General features: G+C 34.8%; 1 protein-coding gene across 1 annotated transcript in view; it reads left to right on the top strand.

Moving 5' to 3' along the window:
- The window catches only part of ADD2 (adducin 2), a 171,154-nt gene that overhangs the window by 26,826 nt on the left and 119,822 nt on the right, over positions 1-24,506 (top strand). The window lies entirely within an intron of this gene.

The raw sequence follows: 24,506 nt of genomic DNA, 5'->3' as shown, positions 1-24,506 counted from the left end.
TTTATGTGGATTATATCTACTGATATTTACCATATTAGAAATTAAACTGATAAATTTTAATACTTATTAGTTTAAATTTTTAAAATTTGATTTGAAAAATTTACAAATGACAACATGTTATATGCAAATGTAAATACATATTTCTATTAAAATATTTCTAAAATAAAAATAATAAAGTGGCATTATTTCACATTTTTTCCAAATTTCTTAAATGTTTAGATTAATATACTTGCTTTTACATTCAATTTCTTGTGATATATTGTTTTAGTTAATGATGTACAATGGTTAAGATATAGTGGAAAGGGGGCCAAGCCTGGAGTCATGAAGAGTCATCTTCCTGATGAGTTTCCTTATCTATAAAATGAGCTAGAGAAGGAAATGGCAAATTAGTATCTTTGCCAAGAAAATCTCAAATGGGATCAAAAAGCATTGGATGCTATTGAAAACTTCTGAACAACAATAACAATATGTGAAGAAAATTCTTCATATAGATATGTAGTTGAAAAAGGAAAGAGTATTATAATAGTTTTGTTTCAGAATATTATGATGATCTTCTTTGATACCCCACTCAACTTTTCAAATGATAGTTTTTAAAATATTATTTGCAATATAAACTCTAAAACTATAGGGCAGGTAGTTGCTGTAGTGGATAGAGCACCAGCCCTGGAGTCAGGAGAACCTGAGTTCAAATGTGGTCTCAGATACTTAATGTTTCCTAGCTGTGTGACTCTGGGCAAGTCACTTCATCCTAATTGCCTATCAAAAACCCCCTCTTCACCAAAATAAAGAGAGAATCTTAAAATTATATCAATGAACTTTTTGTACCCTGTTATATTAAAATCCATTGTTCTATCTTGCCTTTTGAATGATCTTTTGCCTATTGCTTTATAATATTGTGCTTTGATCATTTGAAAAATATTGGTTTATTGAATTAGATCTTTTAACTGTTGACATCCTTCAATAGACAATATCAAAAAAAAATCACTTTCATTCATTTTGCTACCATATTTATCAGAATCTACTACTGTCATAGTGGTAAATAGGAGTTTTCCAAAATTCAAATTTTTTTCCTGAAAGTTTGAATTTTTCTTTAACAACAAATATTGTCAGTTTTTCCCTTGAGGTGACAGGCTCACTTTGTTCAACTTTGAGCATATCCATTACCCAAGTCTGAATAACCATAGTTTGTCTATCAATCGATCTTTCAAGTAAAAATGGGAATCCCTTAACAAAGCAACTAGTTCAGTTCACATTTCAAATAATTCCACAGGTACGTTCTAGAAACACTGTCTGGGAGACATTTCATTTTGTCATACAGAAGAGTAAAAAGACTTTTTAAAAAATAAAATGAGTAATTTTTTTGTTTTATGTAGGACCTTTGTTTTGACAAGGCAATCAGGATTAAGTGCCTTGTTCAGGGTCACATAGCTAGTAAATATCAGGTGTCTGAAGTCAATCTCCAGACTCCAGGGCTGGTGCTTTATGCACTACAGGACACTACCTAGCTGCCCCCATGAGAACATTCTTAATGAAAATGGCATTTTTGTGAGTGCTGGTGGTGAAGAAGCCATTGATCACTAGTACAATTTGATGCCATTGTCTTGAATCCTGTCAAGGCACCAGCAATTTAATCCATCATTAATTCTGCCCCATCAGTCCTGTGTTTGCTCCCAAACATTTTCATAAAAGAAGATTTTCCTCGGTGAATAGTTGCTACTGATTCTGGATGAATACAAGCAAAACAGTTACATCTGTATCTTCATCCATTTGCAAGGTAAAAGTGCAATTCTGCAAATGAGATATTAACTTGGTCTTCATATTTGCAGCAAATAATTCATAATAATACTAATTCATAGGTCATGTAGCCTTTGAAAAACCTTACTGCATATCCTAAGAAAATGAAAGTAGAAAAGGCAAATAACATCTTAGTATTATTATGGAAATGGTTTTGCCCTCACGGTCACCCTGAGTATTCCCCTGGGTTGGTGGGCTGCACTTTGAGAACAGCTGTGTTAGATGCCGGGCTTAAACCCAGGAGTACTCTTCCAGATTGCTTCCCTATATTAATTATATTAATATATTAATTATATATCAGAATTTTTTTAAAATGCCATACCTGGCTATTGATCTTAACTAACTCCATCATAAAGAAAATGTATCTTGAGGCTGAGTTACTTATGTCCCATTAAATATGAAATCTGAGCAATTTAAAGTTCAGTCTTCTGTAGTTCTTTGCTCCCTATTTCTTTGAGCTCAACTTAACTTTGATTATTTAGGACTTTTTTCCCAGTGCTTATTTGCATTATCATTACCAGAACCCTATCTCTCTCTCTCTCTCTCCATATATATATATATTTAAGTCCAAGTAAGTTTTTCAAGCCTTTATGCAGAAAGGAAAATAAAATCCATAAATAATAAGCAGTATTAGAATATTGAAGGTAAATTCTGCCCAATGGATACTAGCTGACTGCAATTGTAAAGGTGTTCTCTATAAAAACATTCTTAATGCTGACTAGCTATGCTATAATATAGGTCTGATCATTTGGCATTTGTCATTTTTCCTCACCCTGACCTGGAATCCAGGTTTCAGCCAGAAGTTATTTATTTGCCCTCAAAGTGCCCAAGACCCAGTAATTTAATTTAATAAACAGTTATTAAAGATCTGCTGTGTACCAGACACTGTGTTTAGTGTTGGGGATATCAAAAAAGGCAAAAAACAATCACTGTCCTCAAGGAGCTTACAATCTAATGGAGGAAAGAACATGTAAATAATTATATACTAAGCAAGCCACCTACAGAATAAATAGGAAATAATGAGCAGGAGGAAGGCACTAGAATTAAAAAGGCTGGAGACAGGAATGACAATTATTCCAAATGCTTTTCAAATGGGATAATTCCAATCAGTTTTGGTTTCCTGAGCTTTATCTATTAAAAAACCCTATGCTTTGCCTTTGGCCACTAATTGGTCATTACTAGCACCTACTTGGCCTTTCCCAGGATTGTGAAATAGATTTAAGAAAATGGCTACTGAGTATGATTTTTAATTTTGTCTTTTATTTGTTATATGTAAATTACATTTTAATTGCCCAAAAGGTTTATAATCAAATCTCAGTAGCTTCTCTACCCTTAACCATCCTTGAACCCTCATAATGAAGAGTCACGTGAATTTAAAATCTTTTCCCAAATTGACATGTTTAGTCAATAAAATGACACAATCTTTCCTTTCAAATCAATGTGGCATACATGCCTGAAAAAGGCCAAGTTTCCACTGATCAATAACGCAATTGCATTTTGAGTTACCCTTGAAACTCTGTAAGCAGGATAAATCACAGCTCAGAAGAGAGCTTAGAGAGAATATGTATTTTCGTGTCTTTCCCATGTGATTCTTCCCCCATACCTGGAATGCTCTCTCTCCTCAAGTCTGCCCTGGCTTTTCCCCTACTTTCTCCTATTTTCTTGCTCTCCCCCACTGCTAGCATCTAAGAGTATTTCACATTTGCATTATAGATCTTCTGCATACACAATTCTACATACAACACATATTGTCACTCCCATAAGACTGCAGTTTCCTAAAAGGCAGAGGACAGTGTATTTGCCCTTCTTTGTATGCTCAATGTCCGACACAGTGCTTGGTATACAGTAAGCACTTAATAAGTGCTTGTTGATTGACTTTATGTGATAGATATCCAAGGGCCAGGATTTAATTTAGTAAGCATTTATTATGTGCCAGTTAGTTACTAAGATTATTAAGGATAGAAACAAAATAATATCTGCTCTCAAGGCCCTAACATTTTACTGGGAGAAACACTAGATATTTTGTCCTCTAATAATAAATGTACTTTCATAAGTAAATATGAAATCATATACTGGAAAAGTTGATCTAGTAAAGAGGGCTCAGGAAAGGAAGAGACACTTGAGTGGAGTCTTGGAGGGATTCCAAGAAGACAAGGTAAAGAGGCAGAGCATTCTAGGGATGGGGACAACTTATACAAAGTCAGGTGCAGGAGGTGAAATATTATATATAAGATATAACAAATAGCCCTGAATCATAAGTTGCTTTTCAGGAAGTAGTATGAAATCAGTCTAGAAAGAGTGTAACCAGATTGGTGAAGGCTTCAAATTCTAGGCTAAGAAGTTTATAATTTATCTTAGAAGTCATAGGGAGCCACTGAAGCTCTTTAGGGGGGACGTTCAGAATATCAGGTTGACAGCTTTGTGGAGAATAAATTTGAAAAGGAAGAGACACGAAAGAAGGAGATTGGTCAGAAGGTATTGCAATAGTTCAGGCAAGAAGGGATGAGGTCTTGAACTAAGACTGGAGCTGTGTGAGTGGAGAGAAGGAGGCAAAGATGTGGAAATAAGATTTATAAATGTGGTAAATCATGTCTGCCAAAATTGAAAGAACAGTAGATTTCAAGTCAGAACACCTGGCTCTGACACTGACCAGTTGTGTCATCAGAGACTTAAACTCTCTGGGACTCAATTTCATCTTCTGTAAACGGAGGATAATTTTACTTACCTTACATCATGTTGTTGTATGTATAGCATTTTTTAAAAAGTAGATGGACTCACAAATTATTCTTTTTAAAATGTTGTCTTATTTTTGAAATTATTGTTCAGGTCCCAGCTCTGGTTGTTTGGGACCATGTTTGAAAGTCATCCAGAAACACTTCCAGAGAAAAATATATTATAATGGATGGAGACCTGCTTCTGACACATGACTGGCACATGAAGAAGGAGCATTACTGATCTATATCAATAAATAGAGGCCCTCTGGCTAATAAAAGCACAGGTGTAGACAAAAAAAATTAATCTCTTGCATGTAGTTTGAAAGTGACATATGCAAGTGTCTCCTTTCCCAGAAGTATCTAAACAGGGTTTTGTTTCCTGTCAGCATATCTATTTATGTTTCAGTTATGGGGAAGCTAAGAAACAATCATTAAAAAGTTCATTTCTTGTTCTTTGTGGAAAAAATCTTTTCCCTATCACATGGAAATTGCTCTTGAGCATTTGGTGGTACTGTAATTTGCAATCCAAATTTCTGCACTTTGCTAACCTATCAAAGATAACCTAATATTAATAGGCAATTTTATGCAGGTATATTTGTGAACATTTATATGTGACTGCCACTGGCTGAAAGATATGTGAAGGTATGGAACTTTTCTGTTTCTTCATGTTTTCCCATTTATAAAGGATACTAATCTGACATCCCAGGGTCTGTTGCCATTGACTCAATGTTTAGGAAGGAGGGAATGATTTTGCCCATGTATGGGACTATCCAATAGTCTGAAATGGGTTTTCTGGGTTTTTAATACTGAAAACAAAACAAAACAAATCCCATTCCTGTGTCAGGTGTTATTGAAATGACTGCCTATTAGTCTCTAGAGGCAGGCAGGTTCAGAGAAGGTAGGTCCCTAGACATGAATGAAAAGGAAGTATTTTCTGGCTCCCTGCCTGGCTAAGTGCCCTTGTTTATCCAGCTATCTTTCTGAGACTGTTGTGAATTTGAAGGGAGAGACTGAAGTAAAATTCTTCAAATTGCTCAGAAAGGTACTTATTTTTTTGCATCCCAGTGGTGAGGAGAGTGCTGAATCCTGGAGATTAGTGAATGATAATGGATACAAGAAACATCAGACTGTGTGGAAATGAATGGAGGGTGTGGTCCATGGAGTGAAAGAATATGAGAGCTGAGAGGGAATGTAGAGAGCATCCACTCTGACTTCTTCATTTAAAGATGAACTTAATTTCCACTCTTTTTGTTGTTGTTTCTGCATTTTATTTTCTTTCTTATTTTTTTAGTTTAATTTGATTTTTCTTGTGCAGCAAGATAATTGTATAAATATGTATGCATATAAATATGTAACATTTCTATCATGTTTAACATATATTGGACTACTTGCCTTCTAGGGAAGGGAGTGGAGGAAGGGGTGGTGGTGGATTGGAACACAAGGTTTTGCAAGGGTTAATGTCTAAGAATTATCCATGAATATGTTTTGAAAAATAAAAAGCTTTAATTAAAAAATGTAAAGATGAGCTTAAAAGACTTCACCAAAGGCTTAGAGATAATAATGACAGAGCCGGGACCAGAGCCTGACTTTTGGTTCAACAAAAAGAAGAAAACAAAAGTTTCATGTCATAAAATTTCCTGAAAAGTGGTGGTCACACAAGTTCATTTCTGTAGCTAATCAGCCAGGTCCAAAGGCAATGTCAGAGCCCTAAGATCATGGGAGCTTAGAAGACGGAGTGGTTCTGAGACCAGGGACGTCCAAGGCAAAATACTGGGAGATCAAAGCAGATGGAGAAACTGGGATGTGCTCAGTCATGGTGACTTCTTCAGCTTGAGAGGCAGCATGACTACGTTACTAGACTACATCCAACCACATCAATTCTCCTAGCTGAAGGCAATACAATTGTAAGGTTGAGTAATAGCTTTCAGGGGCAACATCCACGGTGCTATTTGTAGCAGAAACTGCATCTCTCCCCATGTCTCTGTCTCTCATTAATATATCTGTGTACATACATGTACTAATACATATACACACTACACATGTGCACACACATGCATCCACACACATATATGCTCTTCATTTATATGTGCATCTACCCTATACATATACATATGCACATGCAATAATACACAATATAGTTTATAGATATAATATACACATACATATGCATAAACATGTATATATGCATATTATGTATTTACTATATATATTCATATACACACATATTACATGTACATGTAATGAATGCATGCAATGTGCAATGCACATGTGTATATGCAGTACATGCCATGTTTGTATGCCCTATAAATATCTCAATCTATATAATACATGCATGTATGCACTTATGTGTGTATGTGTGCATGTATACATAGAATGTGTATAAAATATGTATTTGTGTATATGTTTATATGTATGTATATATGTACCAAGAACAAGAAGTCCCCACAATCAATATTCAATTATATATATATGTATGTATGTACCAAGAACAAGAAGTCCCCACAATCAATATTCAATTATATATATCTATATATGTATGTATGTACCAAGAACAAGTCCCCATGATCAATATTTCAATACAAACCAAATATGCTTTGCTGTCTGTATTGTGAATACTTCCACACAGATAAAAATGCACCTTTATCTGTATTTAGTTTTACTTTCTTCTTTAAAAGTTGCCATTTGTTTTATATAGCACATTATGTGTATTTACATGTATATATATGTAAAATGTATGTAAAAATCTCATTTGATATTTAGTATAAGCCTGTGAAGTAGGTGCTATAAGTTTCATTATCCCTACTAGACAGATGAAAAAACTGAATCAAATGTGTCAGAAAAAGACAGATTCCTCCAGATTCCAAACTCAGAACCTTTTCCACCAACCCATGCTGCTTCTATCATTAACATCACTTGATAATGTACTTCTAGTACCCAGCCTAGTAATTGATATGTAGTAGGCACTTAATAAATGTTCACTAAATGACTTTTAGTTTAATTGTCCCTGCTGTTTACAGAGCCCATAAAGGTTTGCCATTCACTTGAATGGTTTCAGAATTGGCCCATCTATATAATAAAAGCTCAGAAATCTGTGTTTGAGCTCATAACCTACTCTCTGGACCATACCACAGCCACATCTTTTTTTTTTTTTTTCCCTCTGGGACTGGGCATTTTTCATTCTTAAAATGGAGTATAGATAAAGATTTGCCAGAAGGAAGTGGAACTGGTCCCTGGATGCTTTCTTGCTGCATTATTTAAATCATGGCAACTACATCCTTATTGAAAGAGTTTGGTTTGTACCAAGTGAAGATACAAATTCCATTTCCATTAAAGTACATTATTCAAATGAAATCATCTTGTGAGTACAAACACATAGAAAGCTGTAAATAATTTAAGTTAGAATCGTAATATGGAGCTACATAAAGATGGGCACTCAAAATTATAGGAGTTGTGTGGGACTGAAACTTGGACAGTTGAAGATCAAAAGGCTGAGAATACAATTTGGGATTCCACAAAAATGGAACTCTCTCCATCTTGTGAAATATAAAGCCAGTGTTATTGATCAATTTGATCAATTATTCAAGGATCAATAAGATCAAATGGGGAAACTGAGACTAAGAGAAATGTTTTTGCTCCTTAGTGGTCTATGGGAAGAGAAATAATATGCAAATGTGGAATGTACACTGGTTTTAAAGAAGACCTGGGCGTGGTCTCTGCTCCCCAGCTTACTATTTTAGGCAAGTCATGTACATTGGATAAAGGACTACAATTGGAGTCAAATTTGTTTTCAAACACTAGTTGTGTGACCCTGGGCATTTAAACCTCAGCCTGCCTCAGTTTCCTCATCAGTAAGATGAAGATGAGCGGCACCTACTGAGATAACATTTATAAAGTGCTTTGCAATTTTACATCTCTGTATGTTATTACTCTTTTACAAGATAATTGTGAAAATCAGATAATTAGGTGATATGGATAAGTATATTGCGCATTTTAAAAGGGCTGAATATCACTTGTTATTAATCTTGTGCCAAGAATTTGTGTTTATAGCATCCAGCAAAACATAATTTTTAAGTGTGTAAAAAAATTTGAGAACTATTGCTTTAGTAAATGTTTTTAAAAGTAGTTATGTTTACGGGCAGCTAGATGGTGCAGTGGATAGAGTCAGGAGGACCCGAGTTCAAATCAGAACTCAGACATTTAACACTTACTAGCTGTGTGATCCTGGGCAAGCCACATAACCCCAATTATCTCAAGAAAAAATCAGTTATGATTTTTAAAAATCCCTTATTGAGCTCCTTTATATATATTTGGGATGTTCTTCAGAGACCAGATCCATCACCACAGGTGGAATTGAAGGCTTTAACAAGAGCATAAGAGCCTCTAGTTTTCTACTCTTGGTTGAGAAACTGTATCTTTTCTCTTCCTTAAAAAGCCATTTGAAGAGGATTAGTTGGCTTTCTACATTAAAAAATAAAGAACTTTCCAAACTAAGTTACCCATAAAACTTTTTGGAATTAAAAAAAAATTGCTGAATCTATCTAGTGTAGGGGATACTCTCAGGAATAAATAGGATAGAGAAATTAAATAAAGGAAGTTAAGCCTTGGTTTCAAATTGGAGATCGTACAACCTTAAAAGCAATGTGAGTTTGTTTTGAAAAAAAAAATACAAGACTGTTCTGTAAGAAATGACCAACAGGATAATTTCAGAAAGGCCTGGAGAGACTTACATGAACTGATGCTGAGTGAAATGAGCAGGACCAGGAGATCATTATATACTTCAACAACAATACTATATGATGACCAGTTCTGATGGATCAGGCCATCCTCAGCAACGAGATCAACCAAATCATTTCTAATGGAGCAGTAATGAACTGAACTAGCTATGCCCAGAAAAAGAACTCTGGGAGATGACTAAAAACCATTACATTGAATTCCCAATCCCTATATTTATGCACACCTGCATTTTTGATTTCCTTCACAAGCTAATTGTACAATATTTCAGAGTCTGATTCTTTTTCTACAGCAAAATAACGTTTTGGTCAGGTATACTTATTGTGTATCTAATTTATATTTTAATATATTTAACATCTACTGGTCATCCTGCCATCTAGGGGAGGGGGTAGGGGGAGGGTAAGAGGTGAAAAATTGGAACAAGAGGTTTGGCAATTGTTAATGCTGTAAAGTTACCCATGTATATATCCTGTAAATAAAAGGCTATTAAATTTAAAAAAAAAAAGAAAAAAAATACAAGAAGTAGAAGAAATCAAAAGAGACAAAAAACTATGGATGTTACTATATTTACTAGATGACCTGTATATTACTGTCAAAAAGGGGACAAAATCACAATGATAATTTTTGATAATTTTGACTTCTTATAGTGCTGTAGAGAAGCAAAAAGCTACGTATACATATTATGTCATTTGAACCTTACAGCAATCCTGTGAGGTAGTACTATATGTTTTATTATACTGAATTTGAGATGAAAAAAATTGAAGTTTAGAGAAATAAATTGACTTGCCTATGGTCACATGACTGGCAAATGTCAGGCAACATTTAAACACGTCTTCCTGACTCCACACACTATTCAATATGCCATGCTGTATTCCAGAGAGACATTTTTTAAATAGAAAAATAAAATAAAAACATTGCCATGTACACAGCAAAACTTGAGAGGATTCAAAATATAAAGCAATAAATTTCCATTTCAAGAAGGCCTATGTAATGAATACTACACATTGTCTTCAGAGCTGTCCATCTTGTCTTTGCTCCCTTGTAGGTTTTATTTTGTTCTCTGATTTGTGCAGTTCTTTTTTATTCTTTTTTCCCACTTTCTGCCTCCCTTCTCCCAAGAAGGCTAAAATTATGCACGGATATATTTATATACATGCATACACAAACGTACACACATATACACAAATGTACATATATACATACATAGATATCTATAATCATATACATATATACACATATACATTCACATGCATCTATGTAAGACCACACTATGCCTATTTGTACTTCATTTCTCTGAAGGCAGAAACAATTTTTCTTCATAAATCCAAGTCTTTTCATATTTTTAACTCATCATTTCCTATACCATAATAATATTCTAACCTTACATTGTCTAGTTATTTTAAATAGTCTAAAACAATTTTGATTAATATAGTGGCTTCCACATTTTTCTCCTTTGATTAAATCTATTTTAGCTTTAATTTTGTCTGAGATCATGATCACTACTCCTGCTTTTACCTAATAAGCTCTAATACTGATCTTTATTTTATGTTTGTGTGTATTTCTTATTTCCTGTCCTTCCTAACTCCTCTACTTTACTTCTACTCAATACCTTGCCTTCTTATTATTTAACCTTCTTCCCTCCCTCCCTCACCCATTTTTAATTCTCTCTCCCCCACCCTTTACCTTTGTCTTCTTTTTCTGTCTGACTTTTATAGCCTTCCAAATACATATGTTGTTCCCTCTTTATCCTATTCCCATTAATATATAAACCCTTCTATACTCCCATTATGCTATTCCCTTATTCTTATTTCTTTATAAATTTAGAAGACTTTTATTTCCTTCTAAATGTATATGTTGTTCTCTTTTTAACCCAGATCTGATATCAGTAGTGTTCCTTTAAAAAGTCCCTCCCATATCATGTCCTCCCTCCCTATCCCCTTAGTCTCTTATTTCTTTCCCAGAGAGACATTCTTGCCAAAGGTATTCGTAATTATCATGGAGGATGTTTTGGACAAAATCCAAATGGAAGATCGAGCCATACACACTGTGAGTTCTTGTGTTGCTTCTGCTTTCATAAAACATTATGCTGATTACATTAAGCTATAGAACATTATAATGCCTCCTCAATAAGATCTATGATTACTCAAAAGAGATCAATGTAACAGTGCATGGAAGAAATCCAAACAATGGGTGGTCTAGATTATAAGAAGTCATTGAATGTTCATTTCATTAAATAATTGATCAGTACACATATTTGTAATAAATATCATAGATTGACAAGGAACTAATTCCAGAATTGAATAGGAGAAAGAGAGGTCATGATCACCTTTGAGAAATTGTTCATTGCTTTTAACAGTACCATACAACTCACTGTATCTTTTAAAAATGTCCTGATGATGTTATATAGTTTTGTGAATCTTGGAATCTCTAAAGAATGAAAGATATGAATGATCCAAAGGCCTATGAAGAAATACAGGCCTTCTAGATGAAAAACAAATTGGTGTTGGTCTGCCCAAAGTGGAGAATAATCTACTTGCCAGTGAGAAGTTTATATTTCTTTTTAATGTAAATTTTCTGTCATATACAAATGACAGAAAAGATTATATAGGAAACTGTGAACATCTTCTGCCTGTATCTTTTAATTTTGTTTTTAAATTTTGAAGAACATGATTATTATGTAAATGCTTTGCAAGACCATATATGTATAACCTATATTGAATTTCTTGCCTTTTCAATGGAGGGGGGTGGATAGAGGAGAGGTATGGAAGAGAAAAAGAGAATCTGGAACTCAAAGTTTTAAAAATGTTAAAAATTCTTTTTTTACATGTAACTGGGAAATACTAAATAAATGAAAAAAATTTGTGTGGATTTTACAAACTGAAAAAATTTTCACAAAGTAGAATAAAAAAGAGGACTGTATATGAAATGATAAGTCTCCATTTTGTACAACTTGCTTTTTAAAAGTATGTACTATATTTTTTTTAGTTTTTTTATTATAGCTTTTTATTTACAAGATATATGCATAGGTAATTTTTCAGCATTGACAATTGCATATCCTTTTGTTCCAACTTTTTCCCTCCTTCCCCCCACTCCTTCCTCCAGATGGCAGGTTGACCAATAGTATGTACTAAATTCAATAGGTTACTTTTAGAATTCTCTTGGTGGTTTATTTCTTCCTGTTTTCTTCTATTCATACATTCAAGTTTTTAAAGCATATATCATATTTAAAATTGGTAACAACACTTTCCTGCTCATCTGGTCTGCTTAAATTCTTTTTGTTCTCCTTGGTTTATTTTTAATGCTTTATTAAAACTCTTTCTTCTTTTTTTTATTATTCATCATTCACCACCTACTTCTCAAAGCTTATGTTACTGGGATTGCCCTGTCCCCATCACCTGAACACCAGCTGTGTTACATTTCCCTACAATTCTCACATATCTTCAAAGAGTTGTTGGGGCACTCATCTCTAACATTTATTATAGCCCCCAATTTTTGTTCCCCTAGTTTTAGGAATGCAAGTATTCAACTTAACTACTTAATCATCAGTTTAGCTGTCACAAAGGAATATTTACTTTAATAAGACAGCAAAACAAGCATTCATTTTTCCTAACACATGCTGGGGTATAATTCCCCCTGTTATTTTGGTCTTTAGGGAGGGGATGAGGATTAAGTTTATAACTTAATTCAATTCCTACATAGCATTAGTCCTATCAAGTTCCAAGTCAAAATTCTTCCCTGAGCAGAGTTCTAGGACCCTACCTTCTTAGGATTTCCTTTATGAGTTAGCTGTAACTTCTAACATACAGGTTTTCAGGTGGAGGGATTATACTCCCTGAATCTAGAACTGAAAGGAACAAGAAAAACAAGATCAAAACTCCAAGTTGGCTTCTTGGAATTACAGGACTTAAAGGCAAGGAAAGTAACTCTTGGGGTCTTTAAAACCCCCAGTTTTTTACATGGTGCCTTTCATCCCTGGATGCTGCTGGAAAAAGATAACATTATGTAAATTTAAAGATAAAGGCAGCTCTGGCTGTGCTATCAATGGAAAAAGGCTGTTCCCAATCATATATTGATCAGGATAGAATGTCTTCTCTCATAAGCAGGCTCCAGGCACCTCCCATATAAGTGCCTCCTTCATAGATGATCTGGGCAAATACCAACCAAATAATGAATTAATCTCCATTAAAGTTTGCTTATTTTTTCTGAGATAACGGACATATCTTTAATTAATGAGTCTAGTCTATACTTGGAGGTTTTATAACTGTGATTTTTTTTTAGTTTGGCAGAGTAATAAATTATTTCTGTGTTTAATCTTTGGTTGCTAAGACTAATTGTGCTAATTTTTAATGTAACATAGGGAATGAATGTGGCAAACTCCAGAAGGCTGAGAACAAACTGCCATGTTCTTGTCCATGGCAGGCATCCTGTGACAGAGAGTAGTTACAGATAACTTACACATGTAGCTTCTGTTGAACCCGAAGGCAAACTCATCACGAGTTAGGTGTGAAAGGTGTTAACTGTTCCAATTGATCAGTGATGAACAGAACCAGCTACACCCAGAGAAAGAACACTGGGAAATGAATGTGGACTGCTTGCATTTTTGTTTTTTTTCCCTAGGTTATTTTTACTTTTCTAAATCTGATTTTTCTTGTGCAACAAAAGAACTATATAAATTTGTACACATATATTATATTTAAAATATACTTTAACACGTTTAACATGTATGAGATTGCCTGCCATCTAGGGGAGGGGGTGGAGAGAAGGAAGAGAAAAGTTGGATCAGAAGTGTTTGCAAGGGTCAATGATGAAAAATTACCCATGCATATGTTCTGTCAATAAAAAGCTATAAAATAAAAAAAGAAAAATACAAAGACAAAAAAAGAAAAGTGTTAACTGTGACTGGTTCTATCTCAGGGATTTTTAAACTTGTGCACTCACATCTGAGGAATTTTTACATAACCTCAGCATATAAAATAGGTATACAAATCAAAAATTTACCAATGATAAATCTTAATTTTTTCATCCCTCACATGGGGTTGTGAACCACAGATTGGGCTCTATAGGTATCTGTGTCACCATAGGCAGACCCAGAGAGGAACACTTCAAGAGTTACATCCTGCGGGTTTCTTTCCACAGAGTCATTGTAATCATCTAACCAGAAGAAAACAATTCTAATTCTCACCTTCTTTTCCTTCATTTCACCAAAGTGTGCTGAGTCCTTAGAAGTCTAGGAATTGGTCCAGTTTAAATATCATATTTGAATACATACTTTATTCCAACAAAATTTTATTTTGATCGTACCTTGCAAAATGTTTCTGCTTCCTCCCTTTTTTCTCCTATGGTCTAATGCACACATAAGGCAAGCATAATCTATTAACTGTATTGATTGCTAGATGGATTCAACCCTGACATTTTTATCCCAGCAATTATTTAGCATGTTGCACACTCTATCAGTAATCTAGGAGATATTCTCTCTGTCTGGAATTGTAGAGGGTTTTTTCCTTTTTACAGAAGTCAGTAGAAATTTAATTTGAGAAGCTAATTTTATAGCAAAAATAGATTTCAGAAATGACAAGTGCTACATGACAAGATCCCATCTGTTGTCATTATGGACACTAAAACAGGATCAGTAAGTAAGGCTTTTATAATCCCAGAAGTGTTGCAGTGCAGTGAAAAGAGCTTTGGATTTGAAACCTAAAATCTATGTAATAGGATGTATGATAGCAATATGATTTTGTGGTACTTTAATCATCTGTAGGACCATGGACAGGGGCAGATGTCAGTCTAATACATTGTCCAACACTATCAAGTCACCCTTTGTTTCTTGCTAAGAGTATGATCATTTGGTTAACAGTTTATGACCCCATCTTTCAGTTAATGATTTATAACTACTAGATCCTCCCCTTATGTTTCTCCCCAGGGTTGTATGTTGATCAAAACCTATGCTCAAGGTTGTAACCTTAGCAAGTAGTTTAGTTGAAAAGGTAATGAAATATACACTCTCATCACCAAAACTACAAAACCCTCAAATCCACCGATCTCAGTAGCAATATCATTCTCACTGGATCCCACTGGTGGAAGATAAAAGACAAAACATAATGTTTGTACACTTAATGCTTAACTTCCCAGCTCAAAGGGAGAGGTACTGTCAGTTACTCATCAGTGTTAGTAGAGAGATAGATGTCTCCCTCTGGCTTAAATAACTGTAGAAACCTTAATCAAAGTATCTCCTGGATTTCATTCTGTACTGGACAAAACTGGGGAAATCAGGAAAGAACTCACATAAAAAGTGATGAAAGCTGAGCTTTGAATGAAACTATATTTTTAAAAATCCAGGTTAGGAGACAATGCATTCTAGACATGGAGGACAGCCTGTGACATTTCAGTGGTGGGGATGAATTGTCATGTGTGAGGAAGAGTAAGAACTCTAGTTTTATTGTATTAAAGAATCTGGAAAGTGAGTAAAGCTGGAAAGGTAGATGAGAACTAGATTTTAAAGGGCTTTAAGTGTCAGAGATGCTTTCTTAGAGATGATATGGAGTCACTTGTGTTTTTTGAACAAGGATACAAGATAGACATGCTATAGCTTTAGGACTATCACTTTGGCACCCACATAGGAAATGGATTGGAAGAGGGAAGCTCATTAGAAGTCTTTTGCAATAAGGTTTCAGAGGAAGCACTATGAAATCCTTAATATACTCAGAGAAAGGTGAAATGTTGTTATCATTATTATCATCACTGTTTGTGCTAAAGTATAGTTTTCCCTTATTATGTAGGGGATGCGTGGAGTAATGGTCAAAATTGCTATATTTTAAAAAGTAAAACATCCACAGGAATAGAGATTTTTTTCAAAGAAAGCAAAGTTCAAATCAAAGTCAACAAAAGCCAGATGGGTCAGTAAACTCCACCTGACAGACAATGCATCATTGTGATTATTTAATTCAGTATGGGTAAATGAGATTACATTTGAATCAGACCATTCAGTCTCAAAGAAAGTAAAATCTGCCATCACTGTCAGTTGGCATAGGCCTAAGACACAGATGATTTTTAATAAATTCTGAATTCTATTTGAATAAATCATGAGTTAAGAAAATTATTTATGGACTTTGTTTTATAAATTGTGGATGTGATAATTTTATATTTAAAATGTAGGTACATAAGATATTATTATCTAAAGTTTGGAAATTACAAGCTTAAGGACCATTGGAACTTTTTCATCAACATTATAGCCAAACTCTTTTATATATGTCATCTCTATGTATTTGAGAAAAGAGACAATTTGATATTCTCAATCTTTAGCATAGTGTTTGGGACATACTAAATTCTTAATAAATTACTTAATTCCATTCCTCTTAATAAATTACTTCATTCCATTCCTCTCCCCTAGGCTGTATACCAAAGGGTAGAAATGTGAAGTAGGTGATATCTATCTTTGGTGTTCAATAGTTTCCAGTTTTGGGGTATCCATTAGTAATAACAAAATATGACCTTCCTTTTCTCCTATGACATTTTTCAAGGAATTTGAATTTTAACATGAATAAAAGCTGCTTTAACTTGACAAAAGCTCTTGACAAAAAAAAAAAATTATATCATTAGCTATAAGGAGAGATAAATGAGGAAGTGTCATCTTTCCTGTGCTTCTGAATCTTATTGGACAGGCAGGTCTACTTAAGACCTTCCTTACCCTTAACCTTCCTTAACCCTAGTAGGTTAGAAAGTGTTGGATTTTGAATTATGGAATATGTGTTTGAATCATACTACTCATTTTGGCCAAATCATTTAAACTCTCTAGGCCTCAGTTTCCATTCCCTTAAAGACTTAAACTTTTGATCACATGCAAAGTTTTTTAGAAAAGATTCCTGGAAAGTTTAAAGTTTTTGTGAGAGTATCAGAGTGATGGAGAATTAAGTCAGCAGACTGGTATTTTCTAAATGTCCAGCCAGTCATTTTGAGTGCATCCTGGGCATTGGTGTTGACTTCTCCAGAGCAATTATAGCACCTGACAGTTGTGAGGTAATTGAATATTTCTGTTTGAAGTCTAGTAAATTGAACCCAAAACTACATTTATATAACTCTCACAACACTGAATGACTCAAAACTAATATTCCTCAGCTTCTACACAGTTGTAGTTAACCTAATCACTCTCTCATTAACTACACTGTTTAAACCAAAAACTTACTGTCCATCTTTACCATCCTCAGACATTTTTTTTAAACCACACTACATCACAACCATCCAGGATCTGGCTTCCAAACATGTTTACTTCATCTATTGCCATCCTCAAGATAATGTCTTCAATCTCTTTCATGCAATTAATGATTACAGATAGTTGCACTAATTCTGGGTTTTCTTGTACAATTCTGTGCCTCAGTCTCAGTCTTAATATTGAATTAGGATGAGGCAAGTAGGTAAGTCATATCACAAGCATTAGTGAATCCTCTGTTGCTAGTTTTTATTAATAAAGCCTAACTACCTCCAAATTGAGAGAAGGACTGAGAAGACTGTCTCTGGTGTACTGCCTAGATGGTTCTTTTCCTGTGGCATACTTTTGTTATTTACTTTCTTAGCTTCTCTACATGTGACAGCCCTCTGCTGTTAACTCTGTTAATGGTGAGAATGGGTAGTGTTAGAGGCATATGGATTCATTTTCTGTCAGGAAAATAAATTTTCCTATCATGTGCTATCATATTATTGATAGTATTTTTGAATTCCATGTTCAGTTGATAGCAAAAAAAATGAGGCAGATCAGAACAAGTATCCATACCATTTCCTCTGTCTTTCTCAGAAAAAAAACTAACTCGTTTTAGAGTCAATGACTCTGACAGTAAATCAGTGAGTGACCTTGTCAAGTCATTTATAAGATCATAGGATTGAAAACAGTAAAGGGCCTTAAAAGAGAGATCCTTAATTTGGGATTTATTAACTTATTGTTTTAGGTGTATTTGTGTATATCTGATACACAAATCAGATTTATGAATCAGATTTATGTATCAGATGTACACAAATATCTATGTGTATATATATGTATATGTAAATATATATGTACACACTTTTATATATAATTATGTTTCAATATAATTGGTACATTGTAATTCTATGGATCTTGTTTTATGATGTTAAAAATATTATTCTGAAAAGGGGTGCTTAAGTTTTTGCCAGATTTTCAAAGGGATCTTTAAAATGAAAAAAGAATAAGAAAAATAAAGGAAGGAAGGAAGGGAGGGAGGGAGGGAGGAAGGAAGGAAGGAAGGAAAGGAAGGAGGGAGGGGTTAAAAATTGTTGTCAGTGGATGCAAATTCAATTCCTGCCTTTAACATACTATCTGAAAATGATTTAATTTCCATGGACCTCAGTTTCCTCATTTATGAAATAAGGAGTTTAGATTATATGGCCTCTATCTAGCTTTAAATCTATGACACTATGTGTAGCTTATTTTTCAGCTGAGAAATTAAGGCCTCAAAACCATAAAGTAGCAATTGTGTGACTACACGATTCTTAGATCTAAATCAGGTGCTTTCCTTTCTATGTCAAACTGCCTCTTTCCTTTATCCAGCCTTTGGTTTTCTCACCTATAAAATTAGGAGATTGCCCTAAACCATCCCCAAGGCCCTTTCAAACCTAAGTCCCAAGTCCCTACACAAGAATCTGTATAGATTCACCCATTTGGCATCAGTGATTTGCTCACCACTTGCCTTTATAGAGATACTGTGGGGCTTGACCATCCATGTTCCCAATCCTTGGTGCAAGCAGGAAAGCTCATTCTAATTCGTGTTCCATCTGGTTTGTTCCCCTGGCCCTGATTTTTCAGGCCTCATGTCTCAGAGATGAGAGCAGTTGCTGTTTTATTCATGTGTGACCCTCCCCTGCCCAATATGTATGCATTATTAAAGGCTCCTGCCAGATAGTCAGCACAGACCTTGGGGGGAAAAGGCTGCAGAAATGATTTTCCTTTCTCTTAAGAAGAACTGTCTGACCCTGGAAAAATTCATCAGAAAAAAATGCTGCAGAAAAAACTCATTTGGAGGAAACTTCAGTGATCCACAACACTGGGTGTATAGCTTTGGGCTTCTTGCAGGCCTTTCCCCTTATTATGCAGCCTGTTGTCCCCTTTCAGAGACTTATTAATGTGATTACATAGGTCTCAGAACAAAGGAACAAAGGTTTAGATGGTGGTGGTACATACAACCCAATGCTAGAAATTTAAAACAAATATTGCTTATCTTTTTTGCTAGAAACTTTTAAACTGGATTTGTTATAAATGCCCAAAGAATTTTTCAATTGGATGATTCAAATGAAATTGTGACTTTTGAATCTAAATTATCTAAATTCAAAGTTCTTGAACATTGAGCCAACTGTATTATTTTAAGGAGAGTGTTTTGTAAACCCTATACCTAAGGGGGGTGGGGGAAGCATCTTTGAAGCCAGGAAAGCTTTTGTTTCTATACTATAGGAAGTCCTATAATGCAGTAGATGTTCTGCAATTATAAGACCTGTATTCAAATCCTTCCTACTTATATGACCTTATGCAAGATGCTATTTCCTTGTGTTTCAATTTACTTATTTGGAAAATGAGTTTCAGTGGGAAAGACCATGGGGTAGACAGAGGCATTTTTCATCTTGATCCTAATGAATAAAGATCTGGTTCTAGAGTCAAGAAGACTTGAGTTCAAATACTCACTTGTTGTGTGAGTCATTTAATCTTTGCCTCAGTTTTCTCATCTGTAAAACGGAAATAGTAATAATAGTACTTACCTCCCAGTATTGTTTTGGGGATCAAATGAGTAATATTAGTAAAGCACTTAGGACAGTGTCTGGCACATAGTAAACTCTATAATGTTACCTGTTATTAATATTAGTCAAGCAAAGCTAATATGTGGAATACAGAATGAGAATTTCAGGCCATGTAACCTGAATTCCATTCCTCCTAATTTCCCCCCAGGGAGCTATCAGCTCTTCACCCTCAATTTGAGTCAGTAAGGGAAATCCCCTTGGATCAGAGTCAGTAACAAAAATGAGTAAAAACTAGAATCTAACAGATAGCTCCAGCACATTTTGAGAGAGACATGAATATGGTAATGGATCAGGAATTGCTGGACACAAAAGCTACGAAGGATGGTGATAGAGGGGGAATGAAGGGAGTTGCAGACTCAATCATTTTTCTACTTTTCTTCCTCCAGCTGTGAGGCACAGATGTGTGTGTACAGACAGATGGGATAGTACAACACTCTGTCCTGTCTCCTCTTTTAGCTGGTTCAGTGACCTTATCTCCTCTTGCTGTAAGATTCCTAGGGTTTTACGGGAAGTACAGCCCCTGTAATTCCCTTCCTCCCCTCGGTAATTAAATAGGAGTGGGAAAGAGAGAACCTAAGATATACATCCCATTGTTTCCTGCCTCCTGGAATCTAAAAGAAGGTCATTCCTGTCAATTCAGCAAATAATCATCGAGTATACTAATGCACAGCATGGAGGAGGCAAAGATAGAAATGCAAATTGTACTCTTAAGGAGTTTCTACCTTAATGGAAATGGGGGAGGTAACACCAATTATTATGATATAAGAGAGAATAAGTGCAGAGGGATGGTTTCCAGTAAAGTGCTTTAAGAAATGTGAGGAGGGAGAGATCATTTTCACCAGGGGAGTGGGAGGATCAAAAGAGAATTTCATGGAAAAGATTGCACCCACTTTGAAGGAAGAAAGAAGCGTGATCAGACAAAGAGAGGGATAGGAAGAACTGTTTTTTAGACATGAGGATGTCACGGGCAGAAAGGAGAAGGCAGAACAAGAACAGGAGCTGAGAGCAGTTTGATTTGACTATAATGTGAAGGGAAGTAATATGAGATAAAGCTAGGAAGATGGGCTCCAGACAAATCAAAGGTTCATATATTTGTTAGGCAATTAGTAGCCACTCTGATCAGGCTAGTGCCTTAGGGAGCTTGCTTGTGCAGTGATGTGAAGGATACATTGAAAAGACTATAGAGAAATGGAGCTGGGAAAACTTAACTACAGAGTATTTCCAAGGGATGAAACTGCAAACAAATATTTCAATTACTTCTTCCAAAGCAAAGCTCTCTCTCTGCCTACTGAGATGCTTCTTGAAAGCAGCTCACCGAATTTCTCTACCTCCCACCTTAAGAAGTCACCTTGTCTTTAAGGCAAGTAGGAGAGGTTCAGTCAAACTTCCACACAGGAACTGGTCATCTAATATCCTTAGTTTCAGTCTTGCCTAATCTCTTTGTGACTTAGTTTTTTTAATTTTTAAAACAAGAACGTGGAACTAAGTGGTCTCTCAGCTCAGATCTTCCAGGTCTGCCGTCCTGAATTCTAAGATCATATGAGCTTATAGTTGTAAAGTGCTTGACATACTGTGGGTACTTAATAAATGCTTGTATGCTCCCCTTTCCTTTTGTTCTAAGATGCTTCCTACTGCTGTCATAGGAACATAGATCTAGAAATGGAAGGGACCTCAAAAGCTATTTTATCCAACTCCTTTTACAGAGTCAGAAAGTGAGGTACAAAGAATGGAAATTCCTTAGCTGAGTTCATTCAGCTAATCTAAATCAACCCTTAAATCATTTTTCAAATAGTACCAGTTAGCCACATCCATCATTTCAACTAGACCCTTAAAGAAATATCTAAATTGATTGATACAGTTTAAATCATTGTGATCAGATTTTGTATACTTGAACAAAGTTTATTGACTATCTGCTATGTGATTTAATACTATGCAGTATACTGTGTGTATGGGAGGGTTAATAATGGTAATCATCTCTAAACTTTATCTCATTTGATATGAAAATATGGTGGGATGCTTTTTTCATAGTAGAATAGCTCCATGGTTAATGGCTCCATGGAAAGATCAATTACCTGGAAATTCAAGAACATTGAATTTCAATCCTGTCTCTGCTTTTTAACCACCATGTATTTTATTTAGCTTCTTATAAGTTGAGGATACATCTAAGTCAGTTTGCTTCTCAGAGCTTCAGGTTCCTTATCTATAAAAGGAAAATTGCAATATTTGCAAATTGTTATGTGTTTTTCTCTCATGAGGATCAAACAGGATGCTCTCTATGCAGTGCTTTGTATTCATAAAATGCTATGTGAATGCTGTCAGATTGCTAAATTGAATATGATGTGCTATATGGCATCAGTAAGTAAAACTTTGCAGAGTAAGGGTCTTCTGTAAGACATACAATGTCTTTGGTTGAAATCTAGATATTCATATACTGGATTTCCTTAATGTAAATAATACCTGTATTAGCTTTTATAATATTTGTACTGAATGCACCAAGAGCTCTAAGTTTCTTTCATAACCAAGTGAAGAGACTCATGGAGAAAAATCACATTAGATGAGTCCAACAGTGTAATGGAAAATGATTAACAACCAACTCTTTAAACACCAAAATTGTGCATATGACACATTTTTGCATTTCATCTGCATTATTAACATATCTCTGTAATTTTCTTAAGTTTAGAAAATCGTCAGATCTGATTTATCTTATGCAGCATGATAATTGTGGAAATATGTATAGAAGAATTGCACATGTTTAACATATTGGATTATTTTCCATCTAGTCAGGGGTAGGGAAAAGGAGGGAGAAAAAAAATGGAACACAAGATTTTGCAAGGGTAAATATTGAAAAGTTATTCATGCATGTGTTTTGAAAATAAAAAGCTTTATAAAAATAATAAAATAAGCTCATTGAAACAGAAAGAAAAAGAAAACCACAGAACAATACCAAGACCCAATTATATTGTCAATATTTGAAGTGTAAATGTTCACCCTGAAAAATTTAACAATTGACTCTCAGGAACTTATTTGAGTTCACTCCATCATATTACTAAATGTAGCTACTCAGCTAGTTTTCTAGACAGTATCTGCCTATGTGGTGACCTCAGTTGGGACAATGAATGTTGGAGTCTCAGAAGCACACAGTAATATTTCTGATGCCCAAGATCTCTTTGGGTAATATGACTTGGCTGTAGGCAAATAGTGAAGAATCTAGGCTGTCTGGAAAGTATTTGGGGAGGCAAGGGAGCTGGCCTTCCCAATATTCTTTAATCCATTACCCATTCCACCTTTGTACCCTACTTCCCAGACTTAATGGAACTGAATTAATTTTATACTAATTAACAGTTATGGTAGAATAAAAAAAACTCTGGATTATATAACATATATATATATATATAATATAACATAATATAATAAAGCAATAAAAGTTTGAATACAGAATCTACTATTTCCTAGCTACAATATTCATCCTACCTATGGCATAGGATTGTTGAGAAGAAAATACTTTGTAAACAGAAATCAGGAAGGTAGCAGCATGGACAGTGGAAGGGACCACAGTCTTGGAGTCTGAGGCCCTTGGGTATGAAGCACTGGATTGAGTCACAAGATCTGAGTTCAAATCATGACCCAATAGGCAAGTTCAAGCTCTAAAGTTTAATTTCCTATTATTATTGTTGCCTCATTCTCAAACTGGAGGGGAAAAGGGGAAATTGTGTCACAATGTCATATAGCATTCCTCTTGTCAATTAAGAAACTATTTAAGTTATATTTAACATGTATTGTCATCCTGCCATCTGGGGGAGGGGGTCGGGGGAAGGAGGGGAAAAATTGGAACAAAAGGTTGGCAATTGTCAATGCTGTAAAATTATCCATACATATAACTTGTAAATAAAAAGCTATTAAAATTTTTTTAAAAAGAAACTATTTAAGTGCCTACTGTATACACTACACTGAGTAATACAAAATATAGGTGGGTATGATCACTGCCCTCATGGAGTTTATAGTCTCTTGAGGACCTATGACATATAGACAGAAAGTAATTCATAAGTATCTAAGAAAACTGGAAAACAGAATGTGGTATAAAGTCAGAGAATAGGAGAATGATTGCCAATTTGAAGATGGGAGCCCAGGGAAGGAGAAGTTGAATTTGAGGACTTTCACTGCATGTCTCTTATGTCTGAAGTGTTCTTCCTTCTTATTTCCCCATCCTGGCTTCCTTCCTTCTCAGATTAAAATCTCACTTCATACAGGAAACCATTATTTTTAAGCAGAAAATCTCCCTCTGTTAATTTCTAATTTATCTTGAATATAGCTTATTTGTACATTGTAGTTGTTTGCCTATTTTGGATTGTGAGTTCTTTAGAATAAAGACTTTTTTGCCTTTCTTTATATTTCCAATGTTTGGCACAGTGCTTGGCACATAGCAAATGCTTAATAAAGGCTATTTAATTGAATTTTAAAAGATAGGTAGGCAGCCAA

Source organism: Sarcophilus harrisii, chromosome 2 (genome assembly GCF_902635505.1).
Source record: "Sarcophilus harrisii chromosome 2, mSarHar1.11, whole genome shotgun sequence".
NCBI lineage: Eukaryota > Metazoa > Chordata > Mammalia > Dasyuromorphia > Dasyuridae > Sarcophilus > Sarcophilus harrisii.
The sequence above is the reverse complement of the archived record's forward strand: the minus strand, read 5'-3'. Positions and strand labels throughout refer to the sequence as shown.